Raw genomic sequence first — 14,581 nt, forward strand, 5'->3', positions numbered from 1 at the left:
CCATACCCCAATAAAATAAAATTTAAAAAACAAAACAAACAAACAAAAAAACCTCCCAACAAATAAAAGTCTAGGACCAGATTTCTTTAACGGTGAATTCTATCACTTATTTATAGGACTGACACCAATCCTTCTCAAACTCTTCCACAAAAGTGAAAAGGTGGGAACACTTTCTAACTCATTCTGTGAGGTCAACATTACCCTGATACTGAAGCCAAAGGGATTACAAAAAAACAAAAACAAAAACAAAAAACCCAACCAAAGGCTAATAACCCTTATGAATACAGATGAAGAAATCATCAACAAAATACTAGAAAACCAAATCCAGCAGATTATACACATATATATACACACATATACAACATATACATCATGACCTAGTGGGACTTATCCTAGGTATATAAAGGTAATTAACATATAAAAATCAATCAATATCATATATCTTATTAACAGAATGAAGGAAGAAACACAATATTAACTCAATGAAGAAAAAGTGTTTGACAAAACCTAACACTCTTTCTGATAAAAACACTCAGTAAAACAAGAATAGAAACAAACGTCCCCAGTTTGATAAAAGCCATATATGAACAACTTACAGCTAACATCATACTCAATGGTAAAAGAATGAAAACTTTTGCCCCAATATCAAGAACAAGACAAGGATGCCCACTTTCACCACTTCTATTCAACACGGTACTGGAAAATTCAGCTGGACAAAATAGGCAAAAAAGTAAAATAAAAGGCATCCAAAGTGGAAAAAAAGAAGTACAACTATCTCTATTCACAGGTAACATGATCTACAGAAAACTATAAATACACACACACACAGAGTTAGAGCTAATAAACGAATTTATCAAAATTGCAGGATACAAATCTATGCAGAAAAATCAGTTTTATTTCTGTAAAATAGCAATCACCATTCCAAAAAGGCAATTAAGAAAAAAATTCCATTTACAATAGCATTTAAAAAAATACTTAGGAATAAATTTAATGAAGGCCACGTAAGATGTGGGCACTGAAGACTACAAAACATTGCTGAAAGGAATTAAAGTATATCTAAATAAATGGAAAGACATCCTGTGAATAATGAAATCTAAATAAATCAAAGACAAGGGGCTTCCCTGGTGGCGCAGTGGTTATGAATCCACCTGCCAATGCAGGGGACACAGGTTCGAGCCCTGGTCTGGGAAGACCCCACATGCCACGGAGCAACTAAGCCCGTGCGCCACAACTACCGAGCCTGCGCTCTAGAGCCCGTGAGCCACAACTCCTGAAGCCCGCGTGCCTAGAGCCCGTGCTCTGCAAGAAGGGAAGCCATCGCAATGAGAAGGCCAGGCACTGCAAATGAAGAATAGCCACCATTCACGGCAACTAGAGAAAGCCCGTGCACAGTAATGAAGACCCAAAGCAGCCAAAAATAAATAAATTAAATAAATAAATTTATTTAAAAAATCAAATCGAAGACATGAATTGGAAGACATAATATTGTTAAGATGACAATACTACCCAAAGTGACCTACAGATTCAATGCAATTCCTATCAAAATCCCAATGATTTGTTTTGCAGAAATTCATATGGAATTTCAAGGGACCCAGAACAGCCAAAACAATCTTGAAAAAGAACAAAGTTGGAAGACTCATACTTCTCAGTTTCAAAACTTACTACAAAACTACAATTATCAAAACAGTGTGGTACTAGCATAAGGACAAACATACAGACCAACGGGATGGAACTGAAAGCCCAGGAATAAACCCTCACATCTATGGTCAATTGATTTTTGACAAGGGTACCAAGACCATTCAGTGGGGAAAAACAGTCTCTTCCACAACTGATGCTAGGAAAACTGAAGAGCCACCTGCGAAAGAATGAAGCTGAACCCTTACCTTATACCATATATAAAAATTAACACAAGCAGATCAAAGATCTGAATTTAAAAGCTAAAATTCTAACACTCTTAGAAGAAAACATGGAGGCAAATCTTCATGACTTTCGTTTTGGCAATGATTTCTTAAATATAACACTAAATGCATGAGCAAAAATAGAAGAAAATAGATAAATTGGACTTCATAACAACTGAAAACTTGTGCATCAAAAGACAGTATCAAAAGAGTGAAGACAACTCACAAAATGGGAGAAAATATTTGCAAATCATATCTAATAAAAGTTTAATACCCAGAATTTATAAAGAATTCCTACAACTAAATACTGTAAAAACAACCCAACTTAAAGGAATGGCCAATAAACACATGAAAAGTTACTCAACATTAGTCATTAAGGGAATGCAAATCAAAATCACAATATTTCATACCTACTAGAGATGGTATAACATAAAGGAAAATAACAAGCACTGAGGAGAACGTGGAGAAACTGAAACCCTCCTACACTGCTGGTAGGAATGTAAAATGGGACAGCCAATGTGGAAAATAGTGTGGTGGTTCCTCAAAAAGTTAAACATAAAAAAAAAAAAAAAGTTAAACATAGAATTACCGTATAATCCAGCAGTTCTATTCATAGGTATACACTATACACCCAAAAGAATTAATAACAGGGACTCAAACAGATACTTATACAGCAATATTCATAGCAGCATTATTTACAACAGCCAAAAGTTGAAAAACTCTAAGCACCATCAACTGATAAACAAAATTTGGTATAAACATAAAATAGAATATTATCCAACCATAAAAAGGGGATAAGATTCTGATACATGCTACAACAGGGATGAACCTTATAAACACTGTGCCAAGTATAAAAGGCAGACACAGAAGGGAAAGTGCTGTATGATTCCTCATATACAAAATACCTAGAATAGGTAAATTCATAGAAACAGAAACATTAGACGTTCAGGAGCTGGTAAGAGGGGAAGTAGGGAGCTATTTAAGGAGAGTTTGTTTGGGGTGATGAAAAAAATTGGAAATAGTGGTGATGGTTACACAACATTGTGAATGGAAATGCCACTGAATTGTATACATAATGTTTAAAATGGCAAATTTTATGTATATATATACATACATATGTATATATATATACACACACATATATATATTCACAAACACACACAAAGCCAAGCATGCTCCTACCTCGGGGCCTTTGCACTTGCTGAATACACTCTTCCCTCATTTCCTATAAATTCTTTTCTCAAAAGTTAACTTTCTCGGTGGGGTCATTCCTGACCAACCTATTTAAAATGTCATCGTTCTCCTCCAATACTACACATCTCAGTCCCCCCACTTTTTGCCTTAGTATTAGCTAACATTCTATATATTTTACATATATATTTTGTTTAAAGCTTATGTTACCAGAAAATACAAGTTCTAAGAGATCAGAAATGTATCCTTATCATATAGTAAGCAGTAAAAAAAATACTTATTCATGGCATATACACACAAAACTTTCTATTTGGGTAGGCAGCGAAGAAGGAATTCTATGTAAGGCAGAAACTGTTTTTGTCCCTTTAAAAAAATCTTATGTGAAACTTACTAAAAAAATGGCATTAGGGGTTATCTGGACATTAAGCTTATGACCTATTTTAAAATATTTTTAATTTTTTTCTTCCAGTTTTACTGAGATATACTTGACATACAGCACTGTGTAAGTTGAAAGTGTACAGCATAATGATCTGACTTACATACATCATGAAACTGTTATCACAATAACTTTAGAGATCATCCATCATTTCATATAGATACAAAATTGAAGAAATACAAAAAAAATTTTGTGATGCGAACTCTTAGTATTTACTCTCAACAACTTTCATATATAACATACAGAAGTGTTAATTCTATCATGTTGTACACTAAATCCCTAATACTTGTTTATCTCATACTTTACCTTGTACATTTTGATGGCCTTCATCCAATTCCCCTCCCCCCAGCCACTACTCCTGCCTCTGGTAATGACAAATCTGACCTCTGTTTCTATGAGTTTGTTTGTATGTTTGTTTTTGAAGTGTAATTTACCTACATTATGTTAGTTCCCGTTACACAAGAGTCTTTTTCTATACATTTCAAAATGATCACCATGATAAGTCTAGTTATGATGTCACCATACAAAGATATTACTTGGTTATTAACTATATTCCCCACACTATACCTTTCCCACCAGTGATTTATTTATTTTTGCAACTGGAAGTTTGTACCTCTCAATCTCCCTCACTTCTTTCTTTCCTCCCCCACCCTCTTTCCTCTGGCAACCACCTGTTTGTTCTCCGTATCTATAACTCTTGTTTCTGTTTTGTTATGACTTTGTTTTGTTTTTCAGATTCCACATGCAAGTAAAATTATACACTATCTGTCTTTCTCTTATTTCACTTAGCATAATACCCTCTAGGGCCATGCATCTTATTGCAAATGGCAAGACTGCATTCTTTTTTCTATATATACCACATCTTTTTTATCTGTTCATCTATTGATGGGCACTTGGGTTGCTTCCGTATCTTGGCTATTATAAATGGTGCTGCAATGAACATAGTGGTGCATATATCTTTTCAAATTAGTGTTTTTGTCCCCAAAACACAAAATATTTTAAAGTTTTAATTGTGGTAAAATATACATAAAATTTACCATCTTAACCATTTTTAAGTGTACAGGTCAGTAGTTTTAAGCATATTGACTGTTGTGTAACCAATCTTTAGAATTTTTTCATCTTGCAAATTTGAAATCCTGTACCCATTTATTTAAACAACTCCCCATTCTCCTTCCTCCAATCCCAACCCCTGGAAACCACCATTCTGCTGTTTCTAAAGAATCTGACTACATTAGATACCTCATCTAAGGGGAATTATACAACGTTTGTGTGTGTGTGTTTGTGTGTGGAAGTGGCTTATTTCACTTAGCATAATATATTCAAGGTTCATCCACGTTGTAGCATATGTCAGAACTTCCTTCCTTTTTAAGGCTGAATAACACTCCATTGTACGTATATTATGGCCCATTAAAATTTTTTCCAGTATTTTTCAAGTTCTTTTTGAACAAGAAGCATGATATGCTATAGAATCTACCCTTCAGTAGTATACTTAGCTATTTTAAGGGAAGTAGAGTAAAAGATGTCTGGATACCAAATCCCAAACTGTGACCCAATTATCAGACCTAACCTGCTGAGAAAACTTCTAACCAAAATACTGTACTGTGAAACTTAATTCTTTAATATGAACATCAACTGTGTCTCTCCTTAATTTACCTGATAGTTACTTATAAGCCTAAACAGACATTTTCAAAGTAGACTGAAAGGATCCAAAAGAGAAATTTCCTTACCCAACATTATAGACTAAAACCTATTAGTATTATTTGTTTTCCCCCTACCAGGAGATCAAAATTCTAATCTCTGTAACTAACTGAAAGTGTGACAACATACTTAACCATCTGGCCCCCCAGTTACCTTGTCAATGACAGGTTTGGACTGAATGCTTATGAAGGTGTCTTATAACTCAACACTGTATACTTGGTTTATTTTCTATTCACATATTCACAAAACACCTACCCCAACCAAACTGCAGATATCAGGAAAAAAAGCTTAAAATCCTCATTAAGGAATAAATGCAAGATAAAAAGTAGTGGGCTCTATATTCTAAAATAAAAGCTTATGAGATTTAACTTTAAAAATACCTTTTAACTTAAAAAAAAACACTATTTTTTCCTCTTGAAGACATCAACCATAATGTTCTATACCTAAAATTCTAAAAAAAAAATAATAATTATGTTACGATTGTTCTATCCTTCTATTTGTAGGAGTATCACTGTCCTCATTTAAAAAAAATTTTCAGGCTAGTATAACCCTAACATATAACAACATGAACACCAGCAAAACCTAGAACTTAACAGAAAAATAAACTAATTTGTAATAGTTATCCAGAAGAACATCCTTCAAAATTATTCCCAGTAGACAATTTAAGATAATTTAGGTTGTTTTATTAATGTACAATACACAAAATCATCACAGAAGTCCACATAAGAAGCTTTACAGGTCATGTATTCCAATCTCTATTAACATTTGTGTATAGAACTCTATTAAATCCCATCCTTATCTCTGTTTTATGTTTTCTTGGTATGTTTCAGATTAATCTAACTGCATAAGGTATCCATCCAGCTGATTAATTATAAAATAAATTAGATCACTAGTCAATAAGAAAAATATCTGGCAAATAGCAATCAGCCATGGCATAGTTGAAGGAGCTCAGGCGTGAGTTCAAATTCTGCCATCTCTAAGCTGTATAACCTTCAGCAGTTCTTTTAAATTCTTTTTCCTCACCTGACCATCTACATTGCAGAGTTGTTACACAGTTCAGAAGAATAAAGTCTAAAATATAGTAAGTGCTCAATAAATATATATTTCCCTCTCACTGACCTGTAGAACTAAGAACATATATCAAGATTCTATATTGGCTTGCAGAAAAATTACTAAGAGCCTGTTATATCTGATTGTACTTAGTTTCCAACTCATTTAAAAAATATTTATACTAACCAACAGTATCATCAATATGCCAAAACTCATCTTTGCCCTCCCAATATATATGCTTGCTCATTTTGTTCCCCTACTAAAGATATCAATGCCTCTCCACCCATTTTTGCTTCGATTCCCCCACAGGCAATCCATGCCTTAACCACATTGAAATGTTGCTTGAATTCATCAAACTTTCTCACGTCTCCATTCATACATACAGGAAGTTCTCTTCACCTATAATAATATCACTTCCCACCACCCCTGTTCCTCTCTTTAATGCTTCTGATATTAAATTCAAGTTCTACCATCTCTAGGAAGCCAGTACACACACACACACACACACACACACACACACACACACACACACACACTCCGGCCCTCTGGAAAGGTTAAGCATTCATTAATTTATTTTTTTATTTTTCGGCCATGCCACGCGGCATGTGGGACCTTAGTTCCCCAACCAGGGGTCGAACCCGTGTCCCCTGCACTGGAAGTGCAGAGTCTTAACCACTGGACCACCAGGGAAGTCCCAAGCATTCATTTTTTGTATTCCACACTTTACACACTATATATTATCATTCTTGGTCTACTTGTCTGTCTTCCCTACTAAACAAGAGGAGTGCAGAGAATGGTTCTTATTCATCTTTATCCCTAACATCTACTAGTATAATTCCTGGCACATAGTAAATACCCAAATGTTTTCAAGAATTCAATGTCATAACGTAAAACAAAACAAAACCTCTCGATCCTTAATAGTTACGCCAAAAATTGAGATTCAAAAGCATTCTTTTAAGCAACAATGTACCATATTTTTATGACTTGAAGTATGCCTCCACTGAACTGCACTTAAAAATGGTTAAGACAGTACATTTTAGGCTATATATATTTACCCTACACACACACACACACACACACACACACACACACACACACGACAATGTCTCAGTGATCCAACTGAAGCTTAATTCCTAGTTATCCCTCAAAGAATTTTGCTTTCATTGGTAAGTTATTCTACAAGGGACCCTATAGCACAGCGGTTAAAAGTAAGGGCTCTGAAAAGAGACTGGTAAGCTTTATCACGTGTTAGCTATGTAATCTTAGGCAACTCAATCATTTTGAAACTCAGTTTCTTCATCTGCAAAATGGGGATTGTAATAGTACTGATCTCATAGAACTGTAGTAAATAACCCATATAAAGTACTGCGTAAATACTGTTTTCAAACTGTGCTCCCTAGATTGTTGGGTAATCCTTAGCCAAAGAAAGAAAGGGCTTTAGACCACCCCTTCCCCTATTTCTTCCCCTATAAAAGATTTCACCCCGCATATTCTTTTATTTTACAGATTGAGCTGTCAAGTAGCATTTTTTAAAAACAAAGCATTCCTTGGTTTAAAAGAACTGAAACCACTAATCTAATAGCACTCAACTGATGCTCATATTAACATCTCAGTCTGTAGATCGCCACTTACTAAATTCAATTATTGATACTTACTTTGTTGGCATTCATACTTAATTTAGTTTTGCTTTGCATCTCACAGAAAGGGAAATCTTTAAAAATACAATCTCATCTCTACTCTTGGTACAAGCTAACTGGGAATAACTAATTTGGGGCTGATATTGAAGATAGATTATAAGTTTCCTAGTTGCTACTGAGTCAGGTCAAGTTGTTTAACTGAAGTGGTCCTGAACATCAATCATACTCATAACCAAATTAAGAGAGTGCGTGTGTATACTATTAACATTAAAAACAGGAAACTGATTTAAATGAAGAATTTTCCAAAGTTTGAAATACACTAAAAACTGAGACCCAGGTTGATTATCACTAACTTGCAAGGTTGTTGCAGAGTTTAGAAATACAAAGTTCCTAAAACATAGTAAGTGCTTAATAAATGCAGCTTTCCCTCTCATACCTGTCATCTCTTTTCTGACTTCCCAACAACCTATAGTCATTCAAACCTTCCCATGGCTGTTAGGCTTTTCTAGACCTCCTCAGACTCTTTCACTAATTATCTCCAATGCTGTCCTCTCATCACCTTCAATACCCTTGTGTCCTTTTTCACTCACTCAACCCACCATAGTTTATTAACATCACCACTGTAATTTTACCTCCTTGCCTCAGTCCAATTCAATGTTTCTGAATATTTGTAATATTTATAATATTTACTATATGCCTGGCACCAAACCTTTATCTTCAATGTGGTCCTTGCTTTTGTTTAATGTTTAAATTCATTTTCCTATGCTTCTAGGCTATGTCTTTGCAGTTATTTGTTTTCTCTCCTCAATTCTTCAATCCTAACTTCCCCATTCTCACCCCAAAACAATTTTGCCTCTTAGACTTCTGAGGTTTTCCAGTTGAAAGTCACCAATCATCTTTACAGAAGCCATGTATCTGTCTTTGCATCTATCCCTTTTTTCTTCTATAAATACTATTTTCAGAAGAGGAAGCATGACTCTTCCCCAAAGATAAATCTTTCACCTCTTAATACCTACCATTCCATCTAGCCTTTCAAAGGGACTTACACCCACACATTCCACCTCTCTCGAAGATCTTTAATCACCCCCTGCAATTGCCTGCTTTCCTTCTAACTTTAGGCATCAGCAGATCTCTCCTACCTCAACAAAAATGTAAATGTACAAATGAAATCATCTTGTTTCTTCTATCCTTCTATTCAAAGACAAATATTGAAAATAAATTATCCACTGCCTCCATTTTCCAAATACCCATTTGCTTGTTAACCTCTTGTACTTTAGTTTCTGCCCCCATAAAATTACTGCAACTCTTTCAAAGATAACTAAGAAAATACAGAGAGAAATATATTGAATTCAAGTCAGCTAATTCTATGGGAAAAAAAATTTTTAATTTACTCAAACTGTAGTAAAGCACAAAATTTTAAGATAAAACAAATCTTATGCAAAATATATGAAACCTAATCATTGTCCTCACCATTTTTTCCTTCTTATAAAAGAACTAACAAGATATATTAGCAGTTATCTTTCAGAAGAATAACCACTGATTTCCAATATTCATTTTTTTTTTCCTTTGGCCACATGGCTTGTGGGATCTTAGTTCCCCAACCAGGGACTGAACCCAGGCCTTTGGCAGTGAAAGCATGGAATCCTAAGCACTGGACTGCCAGGAATTCCTCTAGGATAAAATTTAATATGCTTTACAGGGCTGCTGCTTACTCAGGTAAACTAAACTGAAATAACCAATGGCCAAAAAAGATAATCTTTCTTTACCCCCAAATTTCAAACCACGTCCGTCTGTAGCAATAACAGTATCTAAAATTACTGGTTAAAATAGTTCTAAAGCATAACCAAAAAAAACACACAAAAAACCCTTAGATATTCATTTAGCTAACTACATTTAATTATGCCAAATTACAACAGAAACATCAATATCTACAGCTATCTGATAAATAATAGCTACTGATGACATAAGCTATAATTTTTACTCATAAGCACCAGAAGTCTCATTTAAAATGATACATTTAATATCAGACTGCCTACAAGCTAGTAACTTTCAGATTGCTAATTTCCTGAGAATATCAAAACTACAAGACTTTTCTATTCCGCACCATCACCCAAGTAATACATAAACCCATCTAATACTACGTTTTCATTTCTTTCTCAAACCTTCATATTTAATATAATCTATATTAAGATATTCACAAATAAACTTTCAAAAACTGAAGTACATTGTTAAAAAGTAAGATCATTACAGTTACCAATTTTTCTAACAAATAGGAAGCCTAGTCCTTCCTCTCAAAACACATACTATGGGGACTTCTCTGGTGGCGCAGTGGTTGAGAATCCGCCTGCCAATGCAGGGGACACGGGCTCGAGCCCTGGTCCGGGAAGATCCCACATGCCGCGGAGCAACTAAACCCGTGCGCCACAACTACCGAGCCTGCGCTCTAGAGTGCGTGAGCCTAGAGCCTGTGCTCCGCAACAAGAGAAACCACCGCAATGAGAAGCCCGGGCACCACAACAAAGAGTAGCCCCCGCTCCCTGCAACTAGAGAAAGCCTGCGTGCAGCAACGAAGACCCAAGGCAGCCAAAAATAAATAAATAAATAAATATTTTTAAATAGAAAAAAATGCTAAAAACACATACTATGAATATGTCTTAGTGTGCTGTCACACACATAGCTAAAGCTATCCTCACTGAGGCAGCCAGCACTCAGATAAAACCAGTCCTCACCTTCTGAAGCACTTGTCTATGGATAGTGTTCAAAACTTGATTTCTCACCAATCCTTTTTCTCCCCCTATCTTCTTCTCAGTACATCTCACCATCATCTATCTAATTCCTCAAGCCAGGAACATGGAGATCTTTTTTTTAAAATTAATTAATTAATTAATTTATATTTTATTTTGGCTGCGTTGGGTCTTCGTTGCTGTGCGCCGGCTTTCTCTAGTTGCGGCGAGCAGGGGCTACTCTTCGTCGTGGTGCACAGGCTTCTCATTGCCGTGGCTTCTCTTGTTGCGAAGCACGGGCTCTAGGCACGCGGGGTCAGTAGTTGTGGCTCTCGCGCTCTAGAGTGCAGGCTCGGTAGTTGTGGCGCACGGGTTTAGTTGCTCCGTGGCATGTGGGATCTTCCCGGACCAGGGCTCGAACCCGTGTCCCCTGCATTGGCAGGTGGACGAATTCTTAACCACCGCGCCCCCAGGGAAGTCCATGGAGGTCATTTTTGACACCTTTCATTTACATCCAATTCATCATGCAGTTGTCAACTCCGCCACCATTCCCATCTCCTGTCTCTATCAAATCAAACTTTATATATACATATACACATATATCACCTTTTCCATTCCTTCATCTCTACAGCTGCTACCCTAGTTCCAGTTATCATCATGTCTTACCTCAACAACTATAGTAGCATAATGTCTTTGCTTTTACCCTTGCCTTTCTCCAATCCATTCTCAGCCAAAATGATGTTTTAAAAATTTAAAGTATATTACTCCTCTGCTTCAAAATCTTCAATGACTGCAATGTCCTTAGTAAAACACAGAAGTCTTTACCCTGCATGGCCCTGCATGATCTGCTCTCTGCCTCTCTCATTTTATCTTGCACGGTTTCCCTCCATTATTATGCTCTTGCCATCCTGAACTTCTTTCATTCCTTCCAACATATTAACCTCTCTCCTGCCTTCATACGTATTTTTCCCATTCTAGGAAACTCTTTTCCTGCCTGGTTTCTTATTCTTTATGTCTTGACTTAAATATCACCACCTGAGAGGCCTTTTCTGACCATACAAACTAAAACCCTCCCCATTTTTCTCTCATAGCACTCTTTTCCCTTACTGAATTCACCCCAAATTGTAATTTTACGTTTATTTGCTTGTTCATTATGTGTTTCCACTATTAGGCTGTAGATTCTACAAAGACAGGGATTACATTACATAAAATAAATTAATAAGTAAAAGGATCTCTTAATAAATCTGCTTAATGGATGAATGAATGGATGCGCATGACCTAGAATCCAGGAAACAAATTACAGCTCGAAGTGGCTTCCCCTCCTCTGGGTCTCCCATCGTCACTTGATCAACTTTCCAACTGTTACCAAAAGAGAGGAGCAAAAAGTGTTCCTGCAAACTCAAAGGCAATACAATAGAAGGAATGCCAGGAAATTGTACTCGATGTCAAATAAGTGAGACAAATAATGCTATGATTTCATGGGAAGCAGAGATCCTTAAGGGCTACAATGATAAGAGATGATTTTATTCAAAAGGTGGAATTTGACCTGAGTATTCAGACTGGTAAAATTTGGAGAGGTAGAATGTATGGGGAGTGAAGCCCAAATAAGGAGTTAAGAGAGACAAAGTGTTAGAAGACAATTATAGAACTGGAATGTGGCAACTTATATTTACAAAGTAGGTAAGTGTAAAAAAACTAAATCTCTCATCATGTAAGAAATCTGTATTTTGTTAAAACATGTTAATCATGTTAAGACCACAACATCTACAAAACATTTGAAAGCTTACAATAAAATCGTTCTACCTCAGTCTCCATAAATCTCTTCTAATTCTAATCTTTGGCTTTTAAAGTTTTTCAAACATTTATGACAACACACTCTCATAATTAGTTTTCATAACTCATTTTCACTCTGACCAAGTTTCCATATTCTTATCACTATGTTCTTTATTCACTATACTGACACCTGATGAAATTTCCCCAGTAGATCTACTATTTCAACTACTGTCGAAGTAGTTGACTTTTTTTGTTCTACATTTATTTCAATGATCTAACTCTTCAGAAAATCTAAAATATTCATATGTACCAACACTTTTATTTTACTATTGATAGAAGCTTCAATAGATTTTACTTCTAAATCTGTAATGCTACTCAGTTCCTGCCTCCTAAATTTACACAAGCCCCTCCCCTTCAGTTCTATCTTGTTTCCATAGGTAAATTATCAAGGTCTAGCTCAATGCCTTATGGAAGGCATTCAGTTATATTAGATAAGGGGTTTGGAGTTAAAAGTTTCTAGAGATACTTCCAAATTGAAAATGCTATGATTTCATTAATCTTATCTTGTCATGGGCTTTTTCCATTGACAACACTGCTTATCTTTATTCATGCTTGCCTACCTTGAGGTTATTCTAAAAATGTTTTCCGGTTAAGGCCAACTTACCTGAAATACCAATATACCACTATTTCTTTCAAAACCTCTGCTTTTTCTAACACTTAAATCCAAGTATAATCTTTGCATTTCAGAGGAGGATCTCACGATACTTAGAATCACAGAATTGTCAAACTGGAGAAAACTAAGGTTCACAGAATTTAAGAAACTTGACTACATCGATATAGCTAGTAAAGTGACAAAGTCCTGATTCTCTCCAATCAGCACTCCTTCCAAGTCAAGAAGGCTTTACTGGTTACTCCAGCACAATGTTTTCTTCCTAATGCTATTTCCTATGTCCTTAGGACATCATCTTCTCCTAGTTAATCAATCACAACGTTTTTGTTTTTTAACTCTCAATTACCCACTCTCCTAAAACTGTTCAAGGATGACAGAGATACCAGAAGCAAAACTGGGAGGCAACTACTTTGCTTTTTCTCAGATCATTTTATGTCTATATTATATGATCTGCATTTATGGGAAACTCCCCAAGGAGTGAGACCTGCCAATACTTTGTAGTACACTAAACGATTTAATGTGAAGTGCTAAGGCAATGGAAGCATAAACAGAAAAGTCTTGGAAGATACATGGTTTTACTTGCTTGGAGCAACAGATATTTTTCATTTAGTAAATATTTATCAAATATCAATCATATGGAAGGCTCTGTGTTACCTATTAGCAAAAAGTCACATTTAAGTTCAAGTACTGTAAATCAAACAGAAAAGAAAGACTATGGTCATCCTTTTGCATTGCAAAAACAAAAACAAAAACACCAAAAACAAACACAGCACAACCCTCCCTCTGTAAAGTGGAATCCCCCCCTTAAGTTCGCCTTCTGTATATTCAAGTGTTTGTAGACCTAATGGTTCTAAGTACCTGTACAATTATACACAGAGTTTAGGTAGAGTAACATTACAAAACAAGCCCTCTTTCCTTTTCAAGATCATAGCTACTTAAGTAAAAGTGGTGAGACTGAAATCAGAGAAAAGGAAAAGCTGAAAAGTGGAATGCAAAACTGAGAAATTAAACTGCGATAATGACTGCATTAAGGAAAATAAACTTTATTTAACGTGGGGCGGGGACTCTGAGGTACTTATGAGTATTTCACATAAACGGATAAAAGTCACAAAAGCGTCAAATCCCAGTCTTTCAAGAAAGCAACACTGTAAATATCACAATTAAAAAACAAATTCTTGTCTACTTTGTTCTGAAAAGTTTTATTTTCCTTAAAAACAAAACAAAATAAAACAAAAAAAACCCCACAAAAGCAAAACAAAACCAAAAAAGGAACAAACAGAAACCACTCTGAGCTGGCGACTGCGACAGGCCAGTCAGACACCCAGGCTTTCTGGGTTGTGCTTGGCTTTGGGATGGATGTCCGCGAAGAGAGCCCTGGAACCACCCATCACGTCCCACACCCAGATCCCAAGAAAGCAGCAGTCACGGCGAAGGCCCGACACACACAGGCGCTGGTGGGATCCGGGGTCCGGGCCCTGCTGCAGACGTGGAGAGGCCCTCGGGAC

General features: G+C 36.0%; 1 protein-coding gene across 13 annotated transcripts in view; it reads right to left on the minus strand.

Moving 5' to 3' along the window:
• Positions 1-14,581, minus strand: part of CHD9 (chromodomain helicase DNA binding protein 9) — a 244,201-nt gene that overhangs the window by 178,027 nt on the left and 51,593 nt on the right. The window lies entirely within an intron of this gene.

The sequence above is a fragment of the Eschrichtius robustus genome, chromosome 19, assembly GCF_028021215.1.
Source record: "Eschrichtius robustus isolate mEscRob2 chromosome 19, mEscRob2.pri, whole genome shotgun sequence".
Classification (NCBI taxonomy): Eukaryota; Metazoa; Chordata; class Mammalia; order Artiodactyla; family Eschrichtiidae; genus Eschrichtius; species Eschrichtius robustus.